At 46.0% G+C, this 23,399-nt stretch overlaps 1 pseudogene across 1 annotated transcript; it reads left to right on the top strand.

Moving 5' to 3' along the window:
- The first annotated feature begins 8,531 nt into the window (after window positions 1-8,531).
- On the top strand, window positions 8,532-9,049 carry LOC308520853 (high mobility group protein B1-like; annotated as a pseudogene). Its single transcript has one exon. The product of its transcript is annotated as a high mobility group protein B1-like (transcript).
- The last annotated feature ends 14,350 nt before the right edge of the window (window positions 9,050-23,399 follow it).

Below are 23,399 nucleotides of genomic sequence, written 5' to 3'. Positions count from 1 at the left end.
TATGATATTTGTTACCACAATCCTAGGAAAGTAATACAGCCAGGAAGAAGGTTATGGTTGGAGAATTGGGGTTGACAGTGGCACAGCAGTGAGGATGAAAAGGTTTGGTAGATACTAGAGAGATGCTGTGAGGTAGACGCAGCAGCTCATTAGATGATGGGCTGGTGAGGGGAGGGAAAGTGCACAAAAGGGGCAAAAATGACTCCAAGGTTTAACAGTCATGAGAGACCACCTACCCCTCTATGAATGGCACTACCATTCCCCCAGAGAAGAAGCAGCCGCCATCTGAGAAGATTCAGCAGGCGTAGTGTCTTCTCTGTTCCCACTCTACCCATGTGATGATCTCCCTCTAGATGTGTGGCAATAGCAGCCGCCTTCAGGAGTCCTGGGCCTGGGCCTCCTCTGGTCCCCAGGGACTGTGGCTCCAGGGGATGCTGGGTAATTGTAGTCAGGTATTACCTCCACCCCTACTTCCAGATAACAGCCAACGCTGCTCCTGCTTCCTGTGTCAAGGAATAGAGTGAAGAAATAAAATGGAGTCACGATGGTCAGCTGATGAATTATTAAAATAAAGTAGGCAGGGGCATGAGGAAACTATTCTATTCTTGCCTTACTAGCCTGAGAACTTAATCTTCTGAACTTTCTAGTCCAAGTCAATGCCTGGATATACATCAGATCCTCAGATGACTATCAGAATGACCTCAAGAAGAAACTGTTCCATTGTTTAGACCACCAGACATGGGAAGATTGCTATCTTCAGAGGCTAAGAATGCAGGACCACAAGACCCTTTAATAAAGCTTTGTCATTTATTTCTAGCCGGAGCCTTCTGACTGTTTTTGAGTATGTCCAAAAGGACCCATCTCCTAATGTTATATTATATCGGACTCTGACAATAGTATGTTGTTGTTGTTCTTTTTTGTTTAAAAGTACAACCCTTGGTCCACATTCTTGGCATAGAAACAAAGAGCTGGTTAAAGATAATACCTTGTTGTAATGGAGCCCTGGAGATTAAAGCCAGAGGATCCGGGTGGGCAGCTCTCTTCAAGAGCCTGAAAGCCCTCTTCCTTCCTTCCAGCACCATTTTGATGCTCCTCTTTGCTCTGTTTGCTCAGATGACTGTAATAGAATCCTCTTGCTCCATCTGCAGCTTGATGCCAAGAGAGAATTCATGCTTATTTATTAAACTTTGGAAAGAACAGAGTTGAGTAGGATGAAAATTAAGAATAGGATCAAATAAAGGCTTAATTGTTCCATTATGCATACTACCACCCACATTGCCCAGGTCTGCTGATTGAGAGATGGTAAAAGGAAAGGGCTGGAGGGGAAATAATCAGGGAAACAAGTGAAAGGAACGTTTTCTTTACTAAAGACTCTTCTAGTCCACATCTCTGTGTTACCCAGTGATTTGACCACATTTCAAATTATTTTTTGCTTCAATTGATTTTTTTAAAATATATTTTATTGATATTTTACAGAGAGGAAGGGAGAGGGATAGAGAGTTAGAAACATCGATGAGAGAGAAACATTGATCAGCTGCCTCCTGCACACCCCCAACTAGGGATGTGCCCGCAACCAAGGTACATGCCCTTGACCGGAATCAAACCCAGGACCCTTCAGTCCGCAGGCCGATGCTCTATCCACTGAGCCAAACCAGTCAGGGTGGTGAGATTTTTTTTTTAATATTGATTTCAGAGATGAAGGGAGAGGGAGAGAGAGATAGAAACACCGATGATGAGAGTGAATCATTGATTGGCTGCTTCCTGCATGCCCCACACTGGGGACTGAGCCCACAACCTGGACATGTGCCCTGACTGCGAATCGAACTATGACCTCCTGATTCATAGATTGATGCTCAACCACTGAGCCACGCTGGCTGGGTGTGAGATCTTAATTTTAAAATGATAGATTGGACTAAAGGCAGGGAGGTTAAGGATGAACAATGACAGGCAAGGGTATGGAGAGAAGAGGCAAACTGGCAGAAAAGAGAGAGAGAGGAAAGACTCCAGGTGAACTTGGAGATCCCTGGCTGGGCAAGGCGATGTGGGGTAGTGCTATTAACAGAGGTGATGTGTACAACATAGACAGGGGAATCACACATTCACCTCAAATCTGTTTAATGCATGTCGGTGCTCTCCAGGAAAAGACCCCCAGGAAGCAGTTGACAATAGACACCATAGAGCAGGAGTAGGAACTTTCAGCACAGACAGATACAAACCTACTGGTGGAGATGCACCCCCAGGGGGAGAATCAAATGGATGCTACCAGACAGTTTAGGAGTTAAGTATGAACGTATGAGCTACTTAGTACTTAGTCACTAGAAAGTACTTGGGGAGAAACCAAGATGGCGGCATAGGTAAACACCGGAGATTGCTGCCTCGCACAACCACTTCAAAAATACAACTAAAAGACGGAACGGACATCATCCAGAACCACAGGAAGGCTGGCTGAGTGGAAATTCTACAACTAGAAGGAAAGAGAAAAGCATACTGAGAGTCAGAGGAGCTGCGGTGCGGAAGTAAAATACAAAGGTGCGGAGGTACGTGTGGAGCAGGCTGGCGGCTGAGGGCACAGTTGTCTGTTTCAATCGGGAGGGAGTCTCAGGCTCTGAGCTCCAGTTCTGGGCAAGTCTCTGGGGACCCAGACTCAAACAGGAGAAGCGGGACTGTCTGGCATCCGTCGGAACTCGAGGGCAGCTTTCTCTCCGAGGTACTTGCAGCAGTTGCTGGGACACTGAGAGGCAGAGCCTCTGGGGACGGGACTCAGAGCAGCCATAACTGCTCACTCCGCCTGCCCTGTTGATCCCCTGGGACCCGCACTGCCCAACCCCTGCACAGAGGCATTTGCTGGATAGCCTCAGGCAAAGGCTAGATTAGCACCTCCCTAGAGAACAGAAGTTATCCCACTGCAGACACAGCTGATTCTCACAGCCAGTTAGCCTGGAGGTCAAATCCCCCTAGTGTTACCTACAACAATCAAGGCTTAACTACAACAAGACTGTGCACAAAGACCACTAGGGGGTGCACCAAGAAAGCATAAAAAATGCGGAGACAAAGAAACAGGACACAAATGACAGAATTGAAGGAAAGCAAAATGCTGGATATAGAGTTCAAAACCACACTTTTAAGGTCTCTCAAGAACTGTCTAGAAGCCGCCGATAAATTTAGTAAGGCCCTCGAAAAGACTGGTGAGACCGCCGATAAATATAGTGAGATCCTCAAGAAATCTAATGAGACCCTCGAGGTTGTGATAAAGGACCAACTAGAAATTAACCATACACTGACTGAAATAAAGAATATTATACAGACTCCCAACAGCAGACCAGAGGAGCGCAAGAATCAAGTCAAAGATTTGAAATGCGAAGAAGCAAAAAACACCCAACCAGAAAAGTAAAATGAAAAAAGAATCCGAAAATACGAAGATAGTGTAAGGAGCCTCTGGGACAGCTTCAAGCGTACCAACATCCGAATTATAGGGGTGCCAGAAGAAGAGAGAGAGCAAGATATTGAAAACCTATTTGAAGAAATAATGACAGAAAACTTCCCCTACCTGGTGAAAGAAATAGACTTACAAGTCCAGGAAGTGCAGAGAACCCCAAACAAAAGGAATCCAAAGAGCACCACACCAAGACACATCATAATTAAAATGCCAAGAGCAAAAGACAAAGAGAGAATCTTAAAAGCAGCAAGAGAAAGAAACTCAGTTACCTACAAGGGAATACCCATACAACTGTCAGCTGATTTCTCAACAGAAACTTTGCAGGCCAGAAGGGAGTGGCAAGAAATATTCAAAGTGATGAATGCCAAGAACCTACAACCAAGATTACTTTATCCAGCAAAGCTATCATTCAGAATTGAAGGTCAGATAAAGAGCTTCACAGATAAGGAAAAGCTAAAGGAGTTCATCACCACCAAACCAGGATTATATGAAATGCTGAAAGGTATCCTTTAAGAAGAGGAAGAAGAAGAAAAAGGTAAAGATACAATTTATGAACAACAAATATGCATCTATCAACAAGTGAATCTAAGAATCAAGTGAATAAATAATCTGATGAACAGAATGAACTGGTGATTATAATAGAATCAGGGACATAGAAAGGGAATGGACTGACTATTCTTGGGGGGAAAGGGGTGTGGGGGATGCGGGAAGAGACTGGACAAAAATCGTGCACCTATGGATGAAAGTGGGTGGGGAGTGAGGGCGGAGGGTGTGGTGGGAACTGGGAGGAGGGGAGTTATGGGGGGAAAAAAGAGGAACAAATGTAATAATCTGAACAATAAAGATTTAATTAAAAAAAAAAAATACGGGACGCTTTGCCCTAACTGGTTTGGCTCAGTGGATAGAGCGTCGGCCTGGGGACTGAAGGGTCCCAGGTTCGATTCCGGTCAAGGGCATGTACCTTGGTTGCAGGCACATCCCCAGTAGGGAGTGTGCAGGAAGCAGTTGATCCATGTTTCCCTCTCATCGATGTTTCTAACTCTCTATCCCTCTCCCTTCCTCTCTGTAAAAAATCAATAAAATATATATTTAAAAAATAAAATAAAATAAAAAGAAAGTACTTGGAAGAGTTGGTGACCCAACAGGTAGGAGCATAATAGATGGAGAAAGCTGTCAGGAGTAGGCATATCCATCCAAGAACAACAAACTCTTCCACACTGGACCAATGCCTGTGGGAAGGTGAAGAAAATCCCTCAGGTGGAAGGCTGTTGAAATCCTTCCTGTCTTTTTCTGTGTTTGACTCTTGTCCATTGCTTCTCAACCTCATCTATAGTCCAAATCAAAACCTGCACGCCACAGGGGAGTGAACACCAGTTGGACAAGTTAGTCCTCTCTAGATAGCTCAGTTGCTGTAACCTGGGAAGGAAAAGCGACTTATTTTCCTTGTTATAAGATTTATTTTGTCACCATTATGAAAAAGATATAATAAAAGAAAATTGGAAAAGAATAAAAAGAGAAAGAATACCTATAGTTTCAAAAACCACCTTGTGGTATATATCCTTCCATTCTCCTTCTGCAGGAGCTGCCGGGAGCCACCAGGAGCCGTGCTGCTTCCACGGGAGTCATGTGACTTCTGCAGGAGGCAGAAGCGAGCTACAGCGCCCATGGGAGCCAGGAGGGACCCACGCTACTTCTGCGGGAGGTGGGCCCACTGTCTCCTCTCCAGGCCTGCGCTCGGCCGCGGAGGCTGTGGGCCAGGCCCCCTGTCCCTGTCCGTGTCCGCTCCGGCTGTGGGGGGCCAGCCTGAGCCAGGTGCAGCGACGAAGCAAGCATTCCGCCAGGTCGCTCACACTACCCACTCTCAGAAGCCGCCCCCAGGGACTGGGGGACTCTGATGGGGCTGAGAAGACTGGGCGCTGCCATCTTGTGGCTATGGGCACCACCATCTTTGTGACAGGGTGGTGGTTAATTTGCATATTACCCTTTTATTAGATAGGATTGGGGTTTTGTTCATTGTTACTTTTATTTTATAAATACCTACATATAATGGTTCATTTAAAATGATATTATGCTTTAGTTGGTTCGGCTCAGTAGATATAGCATAGGCCTGCGGACTGAAAGGTCCCAGGTTCGATTCTGGTCAAGGGCACATGCTGGGGTTGCGGGCTCAATCCCCAGTGGGGGGCTTGCAGGAGGCAGCCGATCAATGTTTCTCTCTCATCATTGATGTTTCTATATTTTTCTCTACCTCTCCCTTCCTCTCTGAAATCAACAAAAATAAATTTTAAAAAAATAAACTAAAAAAATGCTGGTATTGGTGTGTTTTTTAAAAATAATAAATAAAATGAAATATTACAAGCTATGCTATTATATATATTTCATAAGTGTCACTTTTAAGGGCTGCATAAATTGCTTTGATTGGAAATAATCATTTATTTGAATAGGTTGTACATGAAAAATAAGTCTCTCCCCGTTACCCAATTCACCTCAAACATGAAACTGGTTCCAGTCTGTTGTGTGTTCTTCCAGAGATATTCTACATATATGCAAATATGCATTTGCAAACAAATGTTCCTTTTTCTCCCCCTAATGGTGGCATATTATACACAGGGTCTGTACTTTCTTTTTCTCATTTATCAGTTTATCTTGGAGCCTGTTCCAGGTTGCCAAATTAAAGCTTCCTTGTTCTATTATTTGGAAAGCAATTTCTTAGGTGGTTCTCCCAGGAGCAGCTAGGCCCTCCCTTGAGCCAACGGGATAGGAAGTAAGTGGCCTGCCTGCCCAGTCTGCCCTGTGAACCAAGAATGTGAAGTCTGAGATTTCCATCTCTTGCTTACAGAATAGGTACACGCAGAGGCCCAGGAGGTAGGAGTGTCTCTTGTGAATAAATGGAGGCAGCAAGTACAGAGAAAACAAGACTGCAAGAGTGAACTTTGCTCCAGAAATAAGGTTGCTTTCTATCTCTCATTCACTGACTTGCAAATCCACATACTCCCGGAAACCTTCCCAAACCTCTCCAGCCTTCAGTCTCTAAAATGCAGATGGGTTCAATGGCCCTGATAAATAAAGGGAAATATCCATACTGGGGTAATGGATCTTGTGTCTTTGCTCCAAGTCCATTGCTGCCATTCTAATACAGGTCCTTGTCATTTGTGATCTGGCTCTGATAAAGGCTAACTGGTATTCCTTCTTCTGTTTCAGCCCTCTATATTGATCAGGAGTGTGTTAACAGCAATCCCTACCTCAATAGTTTAACACATAGGACTTTACTGTTCTCATGAAATAAAAAAAAATCTGGGTGTGGGCTGATTGGAGTTTACTTCACTGCTCAAGGGTGTCATCTAAAAACCAAGCTCATTCTATCTGCCCATTCTGTATTCTTGACATGAAACCTTCCTCCTCATGGTTGCACCTCCAGGTATTGTATCTTCCTCCAAGATAGGAAAAAGAAGAAAGTGTGTAAGGCAAAGTGACTTACCTTCTTATCAGTTAAACAATAGCTTTCCCTGAGACTATTGGCAGCCCACTCAGCCGACTTCCAAATTATACCTCATTAGCCACACCAATCACTTTGCATTTTTGGCTGAACACATTGATGCCTTGAATGGAAAACATGGTTTTATTAGTAAAGAACTGATATCTAGAAGCATCTGCTGCATCCTCTTCAACATAGGCCCTGCTTCAAACCCTTCAATGGTTTTCTACTGCTCTAAAAGCAAATCTGCAATCCTTGAAGTTGCTGTTATGGACTGAATTGTGCCCCACCCCCAACCCCCATTTATTTATTGAAACCCTCACCCCATTAGAATAAACTGCGGCAAAAATATATTCAAATTGGGCAGCATCCAGCCAAGCAGATAGAAAGAAGCTCCAAAAAGGAAAGACTTTTTATGGACAGAAGAAAGGAGGAACAAGGAAACTATTCTATGCAAAAATGCATGTTGGTTATTGGAAGTTTACTTTAAGGGACTGCAGGGCAGATTACCTAACTAGTGTTGATCAGGTAGTTCCTAATTGACTGGATTAAGATTCCGTTTCTGGGAGATCTGACACTAAGTGTTGGCTTGGTGACCTGAGACTTAGCATAAGTGACCCCATTTGGGGTCTTGTTTTTCAACATCTTGGTTTTCAGATGACACTACTTGGTTTTTAGAATGTAACTGCTTTTGGAGATAGGGCCGTTAAAAGGTAATTCAGTTAAAAGGATGCCTACTCATATCTGACTAGTGCCCTTATCAGAAGAGTAAAGTAGGACCTACAGAGGGACATCAGGGTTGCATGGACACAGAGGAAATAACTATTAGTGAAAAGGTGACCATCTGCAAACCAAGGGGAGAGGCCTCAGGAGAAAGCAAACCTGCTGACATCTCAATTTTGGTCTTCCAGCCTCCGTTTCTCCACTGTGGGAAAATAAAGTTCCGTTATTTAAGCCACCTATTCTGTGCTATTTTGTTATAATAGCCTGTGATATTATGATTTATAATAAGTAATATATTTTTGGTCTTCTTCCCATCCCTGGCACAAAGCTGCTAAAACCCTTGGATGTTGAGAGCAGAGGAAGGTGTCTTTTGTTATGTTAATTAGGAGACTTTTGGAAAACCCCTAGGTTAGTGGTTGGCAAACTGGCCCCTTGAGTGTGGCTCTTCCACAAAATTCCACGTGCAGGCGCGCACGTACAGTGCGATTGAAACTTCGTGGCCCATGCCATGGAGCCAAAGAGCCGCATGTGGCTCACGAGCCGTGGTTTGCTGACCACTGCTCTAGGTAACCTATGCGTGGAAGCTGGTTGTCAGGGAAACCAACCATAAGATTAGAGCTTTGGACATTTCAATCCTTCTCCCACAACCTTCATCTCTGGGCAGAGAAGGAGGGCTGGAGGTTGAGTTCATTCATTGATGGTCTATGATCCAATCAATCACACCTATGGAATGAAGCCTCCATAAAAACCCCAAAGGACACAGAGCGGAGTGAGGAGGCTGCATCTGGCTCCCACTCTCACAGCCATTGCAGTACATTGAGCTCCATAGAGACAGCGCCGGGGCAAGTGCCAGCCGGCAGGGCACTGGGTGACTGTGTGCTCGCTGAGGGAAAGTAATTAAACACGGGCAAAGGAGATCCTAAGAAGCCAAGAGGCAAAATATCTTTGTGCAAACTTGCCGGGAGGAACACAAGAAGAAGCACCCAGATGCTTCAGTCAACTTCTCAGAGTTTTCTAAGAAAACTTATATTCCTCCTAAAGGGGAAACAAAATAGAAATTCAAGGATCCCAATGCACCCGAGAGGCCTCCTTCGGCCTTTTTCTTGTTTTGTTCTGAGTATCGCCCAAAAATCAGAGGAGAGCATCCTGGCCTATCCATTGGTGACGTTGCAAAGAAGCTGGGGGAGATGTGGAATAACACTGCTGCAGATGACAAGCAGCCTTATGAAAAGAAGGCTGCTAAGCTGAAGGAGAAATATGAAAAGGATATTGCTGCATACCGAGCTAAAGGAAAGCCTGATGCTGCCAAAAAGGGAGTTGTCAAGGCTGAAAAAAGCAAGAAAAAGAAGGAAGAGGAAGAAGATGAGGAAGATGAGGAGGAGGAAGATGAAGAAGAAGATGATGATGATGAATAAGTTGGTTCTAGCCCAGTTTTTTTTTCTTGTCTATAAAGCATTTAACCCCCCTATACACAACTCACTCCTTTTAAAGAAAAAAATTGAAATGTAAGGCTGTGTAAAATTTGTTTTTAAACTGTACAGTGGCCGAAACCGGTTTGGCTCAGTGGATAGAGCGTCGGCCTGCGGACTGAAAGGTCCCAGGTTCGATTCCGGTCGAGGGCATGTACCTGGGTTGTGGGCACATCCCCAGTGGGGGATGTGCAGGAGGCGGCTGGTCGATGTTTCTCTCTCATCGATGTTTCTGACTCTCTGTCTCTCTCCCTTCCTCTCTGTAAAAAATCAATAAAATACATTTTTTAAAAAAAACTGTACAGTGTCTTTTTTTGTATAGTTAACACACTACCGAATATGTCTTTAGATAGCCCTGTCCTGGTGGTATTTTCAATAGCCACTAACCTTGCCTGGTACAGTATGGGGGTTGTAAATTGGCATGGAAATTTAAAGCAGGTTCTTGTTGGTGCACAGCACAAATTAGTTATATATGGGGATGGTAGTTTTTCATCTTCAGTTGTCTCTGACGCAGCTTATACAAAATAATTGTTGTTCTGTTAACTGAATACCACTCTGTAATTGCAAAAAAAAAAATGTTGCGCCGAGACCGGTTTGGCTCAGTGGATAGAGCATCGGCCTGCGGACTGGAGGGTCCCGGGTTCGATTCCAGTTAAGGGCGTGTACCTGGGTTGCGGGCACATCCCCAGTGGGGGATGTGCAGGAGGCAGCTGATCGATGTTTCTCTCTCATCGATGTTTCTAACTCTCTATCCATCTCCCTTCCTCTCTGTAAAAAATCAATAAAATATATTTAAAAAAAAAAAAGTTGCAGCTGTTTTGTTGACATTCTGAAATCTTCTAAGTAAATACAGTTTTTTTATTAGTATTGTTGTCCTTTACATAGGTCTGAAATTTTTCTTCTTTAGGGGAAGCTAGTCTTGCTTTTGCCCATTTTGGATCATATAATTATTACAGTGTTTATCTTTTCATATAGTTAGCTGATAAAAAGCTTTTGTCTACACACCCTGCATAATTGTGATGAGGGTAATGAGAGTTGAACTGAGACAGTTTTCATCCATAACAAACTCAAAGTCTTGGTCAGTTGATAATTTTCACATAGCCCAGTTACATTTACAAAGTGAAAAGTAACCACTCTACTCACAGCATGGGATTATTAGAATAAAAAAATAAATAAATAAATAATAAATAAATAAAAACCCCAAAGGACAGAGTTCAGAGAGCTTCCAGATGTGAACACCTAGAGCAGTGGTTCTCAACCTTCCTAATGCCGCGACCCTTTAACACAGTTCCTCATGTTGTGGTGACCCCCAATTTCATTTTTACAAATTGAAAATAATTAAAGCATAGTGATTAATCACAAAAACAATATGTAATTATATATGTGTTTTCCGATGGTCTTAAGCGACCCCTGTGAAAGGGTCGTTCGACCCCCAAAGGGGTCGCGACCCACAGGTTGAGAACCGCTAACCTAGAGATTTGGGGAGAGTGATGAGCCTAGAGAACATGGAAGTTTGGTGCCCCTTCCAACATTGCCCTATACATCTCTTGCACCTGGCTATTCCGAAGTTATATTCTTTGTAATAAACCAGTGATCTAATAAGTAAAATGTTTCTCTGAGTTCTGTAAGCCACTGTAGCAAATTAATCAAACCCAAGTAGTTGGTTGGGTTGGTCAAAGCACAGGTGACAACATGGACTTGCAATTAGCGTCTGAAGGTGGGGCAGCAATCTTAGAGAGCTAAGTACATAACCTGTGGAATTTGATGCTATCTCTAGATAGTGACAGAATTGAGTCACTTGTTTGGTGGTGTGTGGGAGAAAAACACGTATTCTAAAGCCCTACCAAGCTGGTATAGTTGCTTAAAACAGCTCAGCATGATCTGGATCCCCACTAAACTTGGGCTCCCTCTGATGCCATTCTCCCTTGCTCACTGCCTTTTAGACAGGCTGGCCTTCTCTTGTCACTAGAACAGGTGAGCCCTGTTTTAGGCTCTGGGCCTTTGCATGCATCGTTCCTTCTCCCTAGAGTTCTGTACCCCCCTTGCTTTTGAAATACCCAACTTCTTGTCCCACCACTCACATATCACTTCCTCAGAGATGCCTGCCTGACCACCCCATAGAACAGTGATGGCGAACCTATGACACCTCTGACACGTGAACTCATTTTTTTGGTTGATTTTTCTTTGTTCAATGACATTTAAATATCCTATCTAATAAAAGAGAAACATGGTAATTGGCATACGACCGCTACCCTTCCTATTGGCTAATCAGCGACATATGCAAATTAACTGCCAGCCAAGATGGCGGCCGGCAGCCAGGCAGCTTGAAACTAACATGAGGCTTGCTTGCTTCAGTGACGGAGGACTCCAACGTTCCCCGCCTGCCTTGCCGGCCTCTGAGCTTGCAGTTTAAGAAACATTGTAACAAATATAGAAGCTAAACAAAACCCCAGAAACCTGCTTTCAGCGAGCCCGGGATCTCAGAGCTGGAGTTCATACAGAGTTTCGATTATAGAACACAAACAAACCAGATACCTACTTGCAGCAGCAGAGGCCTCAGAGCTGGAGCCAGAGCTAAAGCTGGCCCAGAATAAAAAAAATAAAAATAAAAAAAGAAGCAGTTGGGAGCTTCAGTCCCAGCCTGAAAACAGCCCTCAGCCCCTCACCCAGACTGGCCAGGCACCACAGTGGGGACCCCCACCCTGAAGGGTGTGTGAACAGCTGCAAACAGCCATCATCCCCTCACCCAAGCTGGCCAGGCACTCCAGTGGGGACCCCCACCCTGATCCAGAACACCCTTCAGGGCAAACCAGCCAGCCCCACCCGTGCACCAGGCCTCTATCCTATATAGTAAAAGGGTAATATGCCTCCCAGCACCGGGATCAGCGGAGCCGCAAGGCCTCCCAGCACCGGGATCAGCGTGACAGGGGGCAGCGCCCAAACCCCCTGATTGTCCTGTGGCTCTGTGTGTGACAGGGGGCAGGGCCACAACCTCCCTATCCGCCCTGCTCTGTTTGGGACAGGGGAAGGCGCCCCAACCCCTGATCAGCCCTGCTCTGTGCCTGATAGGGGGGAACTCCCCAACCCCCTGATCGGCTCTGCTCTGTGTGTGACAGGGTGCGGTGCCCCAACACACACACACACCCCCCACGGGCCCTGCTCTGTGTGTGACAGGGTAGAGCCATAACCTCCCCATCGGCCCTGCCCTGAGTGTGAGAGTGGCGGCGCCCCAACCACCTGATCGGCCCTGCTCTGTGGGTGATAGAGGGTGGTGCCCCAACCCCCTGATCGACCCTACTCTGTGTGTGACAAGGGGGAGCTCCTCAACCCCCTAATTGACCCTGCTCTGTGCGTGACAGGGTACAGAGCCCCAACCCCCCGATGGGCCCTGCTCTGTGCATGACAGGGGGCAGTGTCCCAATCCCCTGATTGGCCCTGCTCTGTGCATGACAGGGGGTGGTGCCGCAACCTCCCCATCGACCCTGCCTTGAGTGTGACAGGGGGCGGTGCCCCAACCCCCCAATCGGCCCTGCCCTGAGCGTGACTGAGGGTGGCATCGCAACCTCCCGATCCGCCCTGCTCTGTGCATGACAGGGGTGGCGCCCCAACTCCCCAATCGGCCCTGCTCTGAACCCGACCAGGGGCTGCACCTAGGGATTGGGCCTGCCCTCTGCCACCCGGGAGCAGGCCTAAGCCAGCAGGTCGTTATCTCCTGAGGGGTCCCAGACTGCGAGAGGGCACAGGCCAGGCTGAGGGACCCCCTCTCCCCCCCCGAGTGCACAAATTTTTGTGCACCGGGCCTCTAGTATAAAATAAATATCAAAAATATAAGTCTTTGTTTTACTATGGTTGCAAATATCAAAAAATTTCTATATGTGACATGGCACCAAAGTTAGGGTTTTTCAAAATGCTGACATGCCGAGCTCAAAAGGTTCGCCATCACTGCCATAGAATGAAGTGGCCCACTAATATTCTCTGTCCCAGGCCTTGGTGTATTTATTTTAGAGATTTTATGGAAGATTATGAGGTGTAATCATTTTGTTTACTTTTGTCACCATGTTGTTTGTCTTTTCCAACCTCCATGAGTGTGGGAACGTATCTAGTTCATAGTTGTGTCTCTATGCCTAGGACATCCTATACTTTCAATTAATAATTTCTGGAAGAGTTAATGGAATGTATGCTGTCTGGTGTTTCCTGTTGGTTAAATTTATATTTAACTATGTGTTGAATGAGAGGAGGAAGTACAAGCCTGGCCTTTCTGGATGTAAGACAGGGAGCAGTTGGATACAATCCCACTAACAAACATGCCCCTGGGGTTTGGGGAGTGACACACTCCAGCTTCCTTTAAATGACTTAACGCCTTTTACTGACCTCATTGGCTTGGAGTAAAGATGATCTTCCGAGCAGTCTGTTAGTGGTTCTAGTAACAGCTTGGTACGAGTAAAGGTTGGAAAGAATTGTGTGACTTAAAATTGGTCAGAATGTTGCCGAAACCGGTTTGGCTCAGTGGATAGAGCGTCGGCCTGCGGACTGGAGGGTCCCGGGTTCGATTCCGGTCAAGAGCGTGTACCTGGGTTGCGGGCATATCCCCAGTGGGGGATGTGCAGGAGGCAGCTGATCGATGTTTCTCTCTCATCGATGTTTCTGACTCTCTGTCTCTCTCCCTTCCTCTCTGTAAAAACTCAATAAAATATATTTGAAAAAAAAAAAAAAAATGGTCAGAATGTCAACTGTGGTGCATTCTCTTCTAACTTTGCTCCAACTCTACCTCGTTTGTTAAACAAAAACATGTATTCAAACACTTGTTTCCTTTGTAATGACCCAACAACATAAAACCCAAACTATTTTATAAGTTCTGTAGACAGGAAGACTATTCCAACCACCACATACCACAAAAGCTGAACTATTCCACAAAAGACTAACAAATGGAAATTGGAATCTGCTCCAATTCTCTAACACTGAGCCAGAAGTAAAAGGAATCTGCTATGAGCTCCACATCTAACATGAAACCAAGATTCAAAGCAGTGATGGCCCTGCTTCAGCTGGCCCTAAACATCTCCTAGTCTGAGAAATCCATGCCTGCCAGATTGCTTGAACAATGCAATATTATTTCAAAACATCTATGTTTATGCCAAAACAGAGACCAGTTAATAAAAAATAAGGATATAATGAGTTACTGAAGTTCCATTAATAAAATCTACTTCAAAAGGTATTTGTGCTTTCTGTTCCAAAGGTTTAGGAGCTTCTGAACATGTTTAAGGGGAGCAAAAATATTATGTTTGCATGTTTCTGCTAAATGAATCTAATATAAACAGAGTTGGCTAATCACCTCAATAATTAGCTCAGGGCTTTACCTCTAAAAGAAATCCAGATATTAACATTCCCATTTTTCTCATTTTATAACCATAGGTGTGCCTTATTTTAAAAGACCATTGTATTTCTGAAAGGTTATGGGTGAACAACATGTTTGGAAATGGAATCATCTAATATCTAAAGATGCCAACTATTTTAGGGATCCTTATACTGAATTTTGTTTGCAATATTAATAAATACGTTTTAATGAAAATGTTCACTTTCTAATTCTTCCATATTTATAAAAATAGATTTTTGAGGCTCAGATTTGTTTGTCTTACAACGTTTAAAAAGGATTAAACACCATGATCATGTAGGATTTATCTCAGGAATGCAAGATTGGCTTAATATAGAAAAGTCAGTTAACGTATTACATCACACAACAGAATAAAGGTCAACCTCCACAGGATCATCTCAGCAGATGCAGAAAATTCATTTGACAAAATTCAAGACCCCTTTTTGATAAAAAAAAAACAAAACACTTAACAAACTACGAATAGAAAGAAATTTCCTCAACTTGATACAGGGCATCTATAAAAAACTCATAGTAAACATTATACTTAATGGTGAAAGAGTGGGTATTTTATGAGGAACAAGACCAGGATGGCCTTTCTCCCATTTCTATTCAACATTGTGCAGGCATTCTACGCAGGGCAACTAAGCAAGAATAAGAAATAGAAGGCATCTAGATGGCAAAAGAAGAAGTAAAACTATTCTATTAGCTGATAATATGATCTTACATATAAAAAACTTTAAGGAATCCACTAAAAACTATTAGAACTAATAAACAAGTTCAGCAAGGTTGCAAAATACAAGTGCAATATACAAATATAAATTGTATTTCTATACAATGAGCAACCAGAAATGAAATAGAAAAGAATTCAATTTACAAGAGTATCAAAAAGAAAATCAATGGAAAAAATATCCTTGGGTAAGGATTAAAAAACACACACACACATATAATTTTAAAGCAACCAATTAATGTATCTGTCATGTCAATGTTTCTCTCACCACCACCCCCACTCCTTTCTCCCTCCCACTCTCTCTAAAAATTGTTGGGAAAAAATATCCTCAATCCTTGGGTGAGGATTTTTTTAAAAAAGAAATCTGCCAGCTGGTGTTATACCATCTGCCTTATCAGGACCCTTTAACACACAATTCTTTGTCATACTACTGCTACAACCAGCACAAAACAAAACAAAGCCTCATTTTTTGCCTTTGAATTTCTGGAAAAATGCTGTGAATTATCACTTGTAACACATACCACTAATTGGTCTTGCCCATGATTTTCTGCCATTGTTAATTGGGTTCTTGTCCTTTTAAATTTTAGCTGAGCTCTCAAGAGAGCAACGGAGATGTCAGTTTCTCTTAATGCCACAACGTTCACACCCAACACTGTACTGCCTGCTGTCCCTTCCTCCCTCATATTCCACTTTGAGGAGCTCCCATGCCACTTGAATTTTATTTGCTTATTGACTTTTCAAGGTTCTGTCTAAATCCAACCCCTCTCTGAGGTCTCCCTGTTTGAAGGAAGGTGCTGGCGATAAAACTCAGACACATTTATGACATAAGGCTAGCTTTAAGGGATGAGCCCAATGAATGAAAACAGGGAGTAATGGGGACAGTCACGAGTTCTCATACTCTTTCCCTTCGTGCCATAAACCCCAAGCTGCCTCTGAGAGGCTAAGCCAGAGGTATTGTTGCAGGCTGTCGTTTAAATTCATGTCTCAGTCAGGCGCTGGGCAGGTAGCTCAGATGGTTAGAGTCCTATCTCAATACACCAAAGTTGTGGGTTTGATACCCAATCAGGGCACATAAGGAATCAACCAATGGAGGTGTAAATAAGTGGAACTACAAATTGATGTTTTAGCGCTCTCTCTCTCTCTCTAAAAAGTAAATAAACAGCTTAATATATATATATATATATATATATATATATATATATATATATATATATATATATCTGCCCTAGCTGGTTTGGCTCAGTGGATAGAGCATTGGCCTATGGACCGAAGGGTCCCAGGTTTGATTCCCAGTGTGGGGTGTGCAGGAGGCAGCTGATCAATGATTTTCTCTCATCATTGATGTTTTTATTTCTCTCCCTCTCCCTTCCTCTCTGAAATCAATAAAAAAATATATATTTTTAAAAATAATGTCCCAGTCAGGTCACCTTCCCATCTACTTTTGTCACATGACTGGGGAACTAGCTAAGGGATTGGAAATTAAACTGTTTCAAGTCCATTTGAAATGCACCAGTTAAAGAGGTTGTGCTTTGCCCTCTAGGCACCTCTCTGAGCTCACCTGCAGTGTTTGAGAGGGACAGAGGAGTTACCCGAGCACAGTCTCAACTTTAACTCTGGTTGCAGGTCCCTTCCCTTGATCTGGTGTCCAGCGGTAGTGCTTCTGCAGCCTGTGGTTCCAGCTGAGTGGGAGAGCATGCCTCACAGAGCCAACATCTGCTACTCTGCTTCCAGCTGAGCCTTCAGAAACAGAGCTTTGAGCTTAAGACACCAATCTCAACCCAGTAAGTGTACTTAAAAACTCAGGGGCTTTGATCGTTCTTTGGCAGAAGCCCGAACTGCTTACTACCAGAAGCCTTGCCACTTCCTCTTTATCTGTCTTCTTTCATACTGCCCCAGCTCTGCTGAGTAGCAGAGGTCTGCACAATGCCAGACCTTTCTCCCAGTGTTTGGAACACACCAGAGTGTGGGTGAAGGGTCGGGTGGGGATGAGAAGGGCTGGGGGAGCGAAGAGAAGGTTCTTTAGAGGAAGAAGCAGAACAAAAACAGAATTAAAATGCATGGTTATCTACAAAGAAAGGACGGCCTTACATATATGGCATATTTTGAAACTTTTTTCTGAACGATTCTGAAATGGAAAGAGTGCAGACTGGCTTCAATTTAACCATGGTACCATTAAAAACCCTAACATGGCCCACTCTGAGTGGTACAGGAAACAGTGATAATCTTTGCTGTTTTTATACTTGAACAACTCAAATTATTGGTGTGAGAGGAAAACAGCATACATTTAAAAGCAAGTTAATGTTCTTCTCACAGCTAGCATAAATCTCAAGCCAGCAAGCCCATTTTATCTTGTTCATAGTAGCTTATTTCAGTGGCTATGAATACAATTTCATAATGTATATACACATATTTGCCTTCAGTGCAATTATAGGATGTTTTTGAGAATTTCTGTGATCTATTAAAAGTACAGTAAGGAAATTTGAAGATCCTGTATTTTTGCAGGCTCTTAATTTTATAATGGACAAAGCACTGATAACTGAAATTTCATTTAAAAACAAACCAACCTTCCCCTGTTGGTCAAATGGTAACTGGTTTTCACTTCCATTTTAAAGCTTCTTTGAATCCTTTCCTGGTCCTACCCTTCTGGGGGGTAGGGAGGCAAAATGGCTATAAATATAAATGAAAGAGATTGGGAGAAACTAGATAATCAGGTAATTAAAAACTGACTTGGGGTTAGTTCTCCCCCCGCCCCCCACCTTCCTTGACTTGGGTAATAACATCTCTACTTTGGATTATGTTCAATACTGAAAAAATAAATAAATTTTTTAAAAATCAGCATTTAAGTTATAAAAAGGAACCAAATTTCATGAAATCATATGTAGCTTGGTATTAGTATTAACATGCTACAAAAATTACAAGGAGTTTGGTATTTAAAACAAACACACAAACAAACCTGCTTTCCTCATCTAACAAAACCCAAAGTTAAGTAAAATTTAAGACAAGCAATTTACCACCTCCGTTGAAATAAATACACATTCTCCAATTTTATATACGCTGTGTCCTAAAGTTCAAAAACAGGTGACAAAACATACTTCCCTCAAAAGGTGATATAAATGTAAGATCAAGGATTCCAGATGATTCTACAACTACAACTGACTTTTTCATGTCTTTGAATTAGATTTTAGTAATACTACATAATGCTTCTCTTAGTGAAGAGGATGCGTTCAAATACTAGACACTCTTATCAAATATAAAAATTACACAGAAAAGTTCAAACAAGGTTATGGATTAAAATAAACAAAACCACCCTTAAGACAATGTCTCACATACAGAAACGTGGCTATCTTTACATTAATATTGAAAATTGTTGAGGTAGGTCTTTCTGGTGGAGAGGGGTCAAGGTGTCACAGGGCCCACCGTGTAAGTGGCTGGTGAGAGACCCATTGCTTTGCCTTCTGAAACACTATCTCCATTAGCATTAGCTGGACCACTCAGGGCTCAGGCATTGGGGAAGGAATATGTATCCTTCATTTCTGATGCCCTTTTATGGCTCCCCTTCTCTCCATGGCCAATCCAACTGCAGATGGCATGGTATGTATCATTTTAGCCCCTTTTCCCTATCCTATCTAATAAAAGAGAAACATGGTAATTGACGTACGACCGCTACCCTTCCCATTGGCTAATCAGGGCGATATGCAAATTAACTGCCAGCCAAGATGGCGGCCGGCAGCCAGGCAGCTTGAAACTAACATGAGGCTGCTTGCTTCAGTGACGGAGGACTCCAACGTTCCCCGCCAGCCTTGCTGGCCTCTGAGCTGCAACTCTAAGCAACTATGTAACAAATATAGAAGCTAAACAAAACCCCAGAAACCTGCTTTAGTCCAGCGGCTTCAGCCAGCAGGATCACAACATTGTAAGCAAAGGCCAGAAACCTACTTTCAGCAGCGGAGGCCTAAGAGCTGGAGCCAAGCCTCAAAGCTAAGGCTGGCCCAGAATAAAAAAAAGAAAAAAAGGAGCGGTTGGGAGCTTCAGTCACTCCCAGGCTGAAAACAGCCCTCAACCCTCACCCAGACTGGCCAGGCACCCCAGTGGGGACCCCCACCCTGAAGGGTGTGTGACCAGCTGCAAACAGCCATCGTCCCCTCACCCAGGCTGGCCAGGCACCCCAGTGGGGACCCCCACCCTGAAGGATGTGTGACCAGCTGCAAACAGCCATCATCCCCTCACCCAGGCTGGCCAGGCACCCTAGTGGGGACCCCCACCCTGATCCAGGACACCCTTCAGGGCAAACCAGCCAGCCCCCACCCATGCACCAGGCCTCTACCCTATATAGTAAAAGGGTAGTATGCCTCCCAGCACCGGGATCAGCGGAGCCACGAGGCCTCCCAGCACTGGGATCAGCGTGACAGGGGGCAGCGCCCCAACCCCCTGATTGGCCCTGCTCTGTGCGTGACAGGGTACAGAGCCCCAACCCCCCTGATGGGCCCTGCTCTGTGACAGGGGGCAGTGTCCCAACCCCCTGATTGGCCCTGCTCTGTGCATGACAGGGGGTGGCGCCGCAACCTCCCCATCGACCCTGCCTTGAGTGTGACAGGGGACGGTGCCCCAACCCCCCAATCGGCCCTGCTCTGAGCCCGACCAGGGGCTGCACCTAGGGATTGGGACTGCCCTCTGCCACCCGGGAGCAGGCCTAAGCCAGCAGGTCGTTATCTCCTGAGGAGTCCCAGACTGCGAGAGGGCACAGGCCGGGTTGAGGGACCCCCTTCCCCGCCGAGTGCACAAATTTTTGTGCACCGGGCCTCTAGTCTATAATAAAAGCATAATATGCTAATTAGCCCAGACAGCCAAACGACCCTCCAGATGAAGGCTGCGAGGGCTGAGCCCCTTGCACAAATTTCGTGCATTGGGCATCTAGACTACACTAATAAAAGACAAACATGCAAATTGACAGTACCTTTGCTGTGCCTTAATCCATGCCCACAAGCCAATCAGAGCGACTATATGCAAATTAACCCAACCAAGATGGCAGCCAGAAGCCACAGAGCTGGAGCAAGCAAGAAGCTTGGTTGCCCCAATGATGGAGGAAGTCAAGCTTCCCAGCTTCTGCGGTGGCTCTGAGCTCCACTCAAAGCAACAAACTTTCAATTATAGAAGCTAAATAAACCCCAGATACCTGCTTTCAGCCGGCCATGGCCATGGAACTGAAGCAAGCAGGAGCCGGCTCTGAGCTCCACTCAAAGCAACAAAGTTTCAATTATAGAAGGTAAATAAATCCCAGAATAGAAAAAAAAAAAAAGTAAAAAAGGACAGGCTGGGAGCTTCCATCACCAGGGGGCTTGGCCAGCCTGAAAACGGCCCTCAGCCAAGCACCCAGACTGGTCAGGCACCCCAGTGGGACCCCCCCACCCTAAAGGGGGTGTGGCCAGCCTGAAAACAGCCATCAACCCCTCACCCAGGCTGGCCAAACCTCCATGGGGTGAGTGTCCCCGCTGGGGGGAGGGCTTGACCAGCCTGCAAACAGCTATCAGCCCCTCACCCAGACTTGCCAGGCACCCCAATGGGGACCCCCACCCTGAAGGGGATGTGACCAGCCTGAAAACAGCCATCAGACCCTCACCCAGGCTGGCCAGGCACCCCAGCGGGACCTCCACCCTGATCCCGGACACCCTTCAGGGCAAACCAGCCGGCCCCCACCCATGCACCAGGCCTCTATCCTATATAATAAAAGGGTAACATGCAAACTGACCCTAACAGCAGAACGACTGGGAATGACTAGTCACTATGACACACACTGACGACCAGGGGGCAGATGCTCAATGCAGGAGCTGCCCCCTGGTGGTCAGTGCGCTCCCACAGGGGGAGCTCTGCTCAGCCACAAACCAGGCTGACGGCTGCCAGTACAGTGGTGGTGGTTGGAGCCTCTCCCGCCTCCTCAGCAGCACTAAAGATGTCCGACTGCAGCTTAGGCCTGCTCTCTACTGGCAAGTGGACATCCCCTGAGGGCTCCCGGGCTGCCAGAGGGGTGTCTGATTGCCAGCTTAGGCCCAACCCCCCCGGGGAGCGGGCCTAAGTCAGCAGGTGGTCATCCCCCAAGGGGTCCCAGACTGTGAGAGGGCACAGATCGGGCTGAGGGACACCCCGCCCCCCTGAGTGCACACATTTTTGTGCACCAGGACTCTAGTTTAGACATAAAATGCAAACGTCTGCTTCAGATCTAAAACTGTGTGGGTTTTTGGTTAAATGTACAATCAAGCAACAAGGGTAAAGGAGTGATACCAACTCCCTCATTTTTATGGATAAGACATTAATTAGCCATCTGGAAAGGGGTGAGGGAAGGCTAAGAAATGGACTTAGAAGAGGAGGGAAAGACTACAGAAGGTAAAATTGAGGCTCTAGCTTTTAGTGTCAGCAAACACACAAATGCATGCACATCTGGGAATGGAAGAGCTCCTTGATATAGAATTGAAAACAAAAGCATTTCTACTTCATGTAACAAGTTATGTTTATGCCTGCTTATACTTTTATGACATGACTAGGGGCCTGGTGCATGAAATTCGTGCACTGGGGGGGGGGGGGAGTGTCCCTTAGCCCAGCCTGCCCCCGCTCACATACTGGGAGCCCTCAGGGGATTTCCTATTGACAGCTTAGGCCCGCTCCCTGCTCCCCTTGGGGAGCGGGCCTAAGCCGCAGTCTGGCCTCCCTTTGTGGGAGGTGACCGGGCTGATCAGGGGAAGGAACCAGCCCCATCACCCCACTACTGCAGCTACTGCCAGTCACCGCAGCCAGCAAGGTTTTTTCATCAACACGGACTCCAGTCCTGTCACCATGAAAAAATGACAACTTTTTTAGGCATTTTCAAGATGTGTCTTTCATATAATAATAATTTCTTTATTATTTTTTTATCCTTACCTGAGGATATGTTTCCATTGATTTTTAGAGAATGTGAAAGAGAAAGGGAAAGACAGCGAGAAACATCAAAATGAGAGGAACACTTTGATTGGTTGCCACCTGCATGAGCCCTGACCTGGGCCCCGGCCAGGGAGGAGCCTGCAACCTAGGTACATGCCCTTGGTCAGAATTGAACCCAGACCCTGCCATCGGCAGGCCAAGGCATTATCCACTGAGCCAAAGTGGCTAGGGCAGGATATGACATTTCTTAGCCCTCCAGCAGCGGACCTTCGTTTTTTTCACCAGGAGTGTGGTGAAAAACCCTAGATCACTGTTTTGGATTCTTATTACCCAAGTTACTAAGAATATTACCAGTGGCATACAGGGAGCTTAACCAATGAGCAGTCAGAAAAGGTGCTTCCTCTGTAGTTCACACCAATCTGCGGCTTGGCACCCCACCCACACCCACCCCAGGCTTGATGCCTCTGGCCCAGGCTTCAGGACTGGGCAGGAGAACCCCATCTCCCCCGATCACGGGCTCCACCCTTGCCCAGGCCTGACACCTTGGCCAGAGGCTTCGACCCCCATCACCCTCCGATTGCCAGATTGGCCCCTTGCCCAGGCCTGATGCCTCCGCCAGAGGTGTAAGGCCTGGGCCAGGGACCCCCATCTCCCTCCCATAGCTGGCTCTGCCCCCCGCCCAGGCCTGATGCCTCCGGCCGAGGCATTAGGCCTGGGCAGGGGACCCCCAGCTCCCTGGGTGTAGGCTCCGACCCTGCCCTGGCCTAATGTCTCTGGCCAAGGCGTTAGGCTTGGGCAGGGGACACCCAGCTCCGTGGTTGCAGGCTCCGCCCCTGCCCAGGCCTAATGTCTCTGGCCAAGGCATTAGGCTTGGGCAGGGGACCCCCAGCTCCCCGCGGTTGCAGGCTCCACCCCTGCCCAGGCCTAATGCCTCTGGCCAAGGCATTAGGCCTGGGCAGGGGACCCCCAGCTGCTCATGATTGCTGACTCCGCCCCTGCCCAGGCCTAACGCCTCTGGCCCAGGCCTTAGGCCTGGGCAGGGGACCCCCAGCTTCCCGAGGTTGCAGGCTCCACCCCTGCCTAGACCTAATGCCTCTGACCGAGGCCTTAGGCCTGGGCAGGGGATCCCCAGCTGCCCAGGATCGCTGACTCCGCCCCTGCTCCCTGCGATGGCTGGTTCCGCCCCTGCCCAGGCCTAACGCCTCTGGCCAAGGTGTTAGGTCTGTGCAGGGGACCCCCAGCTCCCCGCAATTGCAGGCTCCACCCCTTCCCAGGCCTAAGGTCTTTGGCCA

Source organism: Myotis nattereri (genome assembly GCF_964212035.1).
Source record: "Myotis nattereri genome assembly, chromosome: 6".
NCBI classification, from domain to species: domain Eukaryota; kingdom Metazoa; phylum Chordata; class Mammalia; order Chiroptera; family Vespertilionidae; genus Myotis; species Myotis nattereri.
Note: the sequence above shows the minus strand (reverse complement) of the source record. Positions and strands in the feature narration are given on the sequence as shown.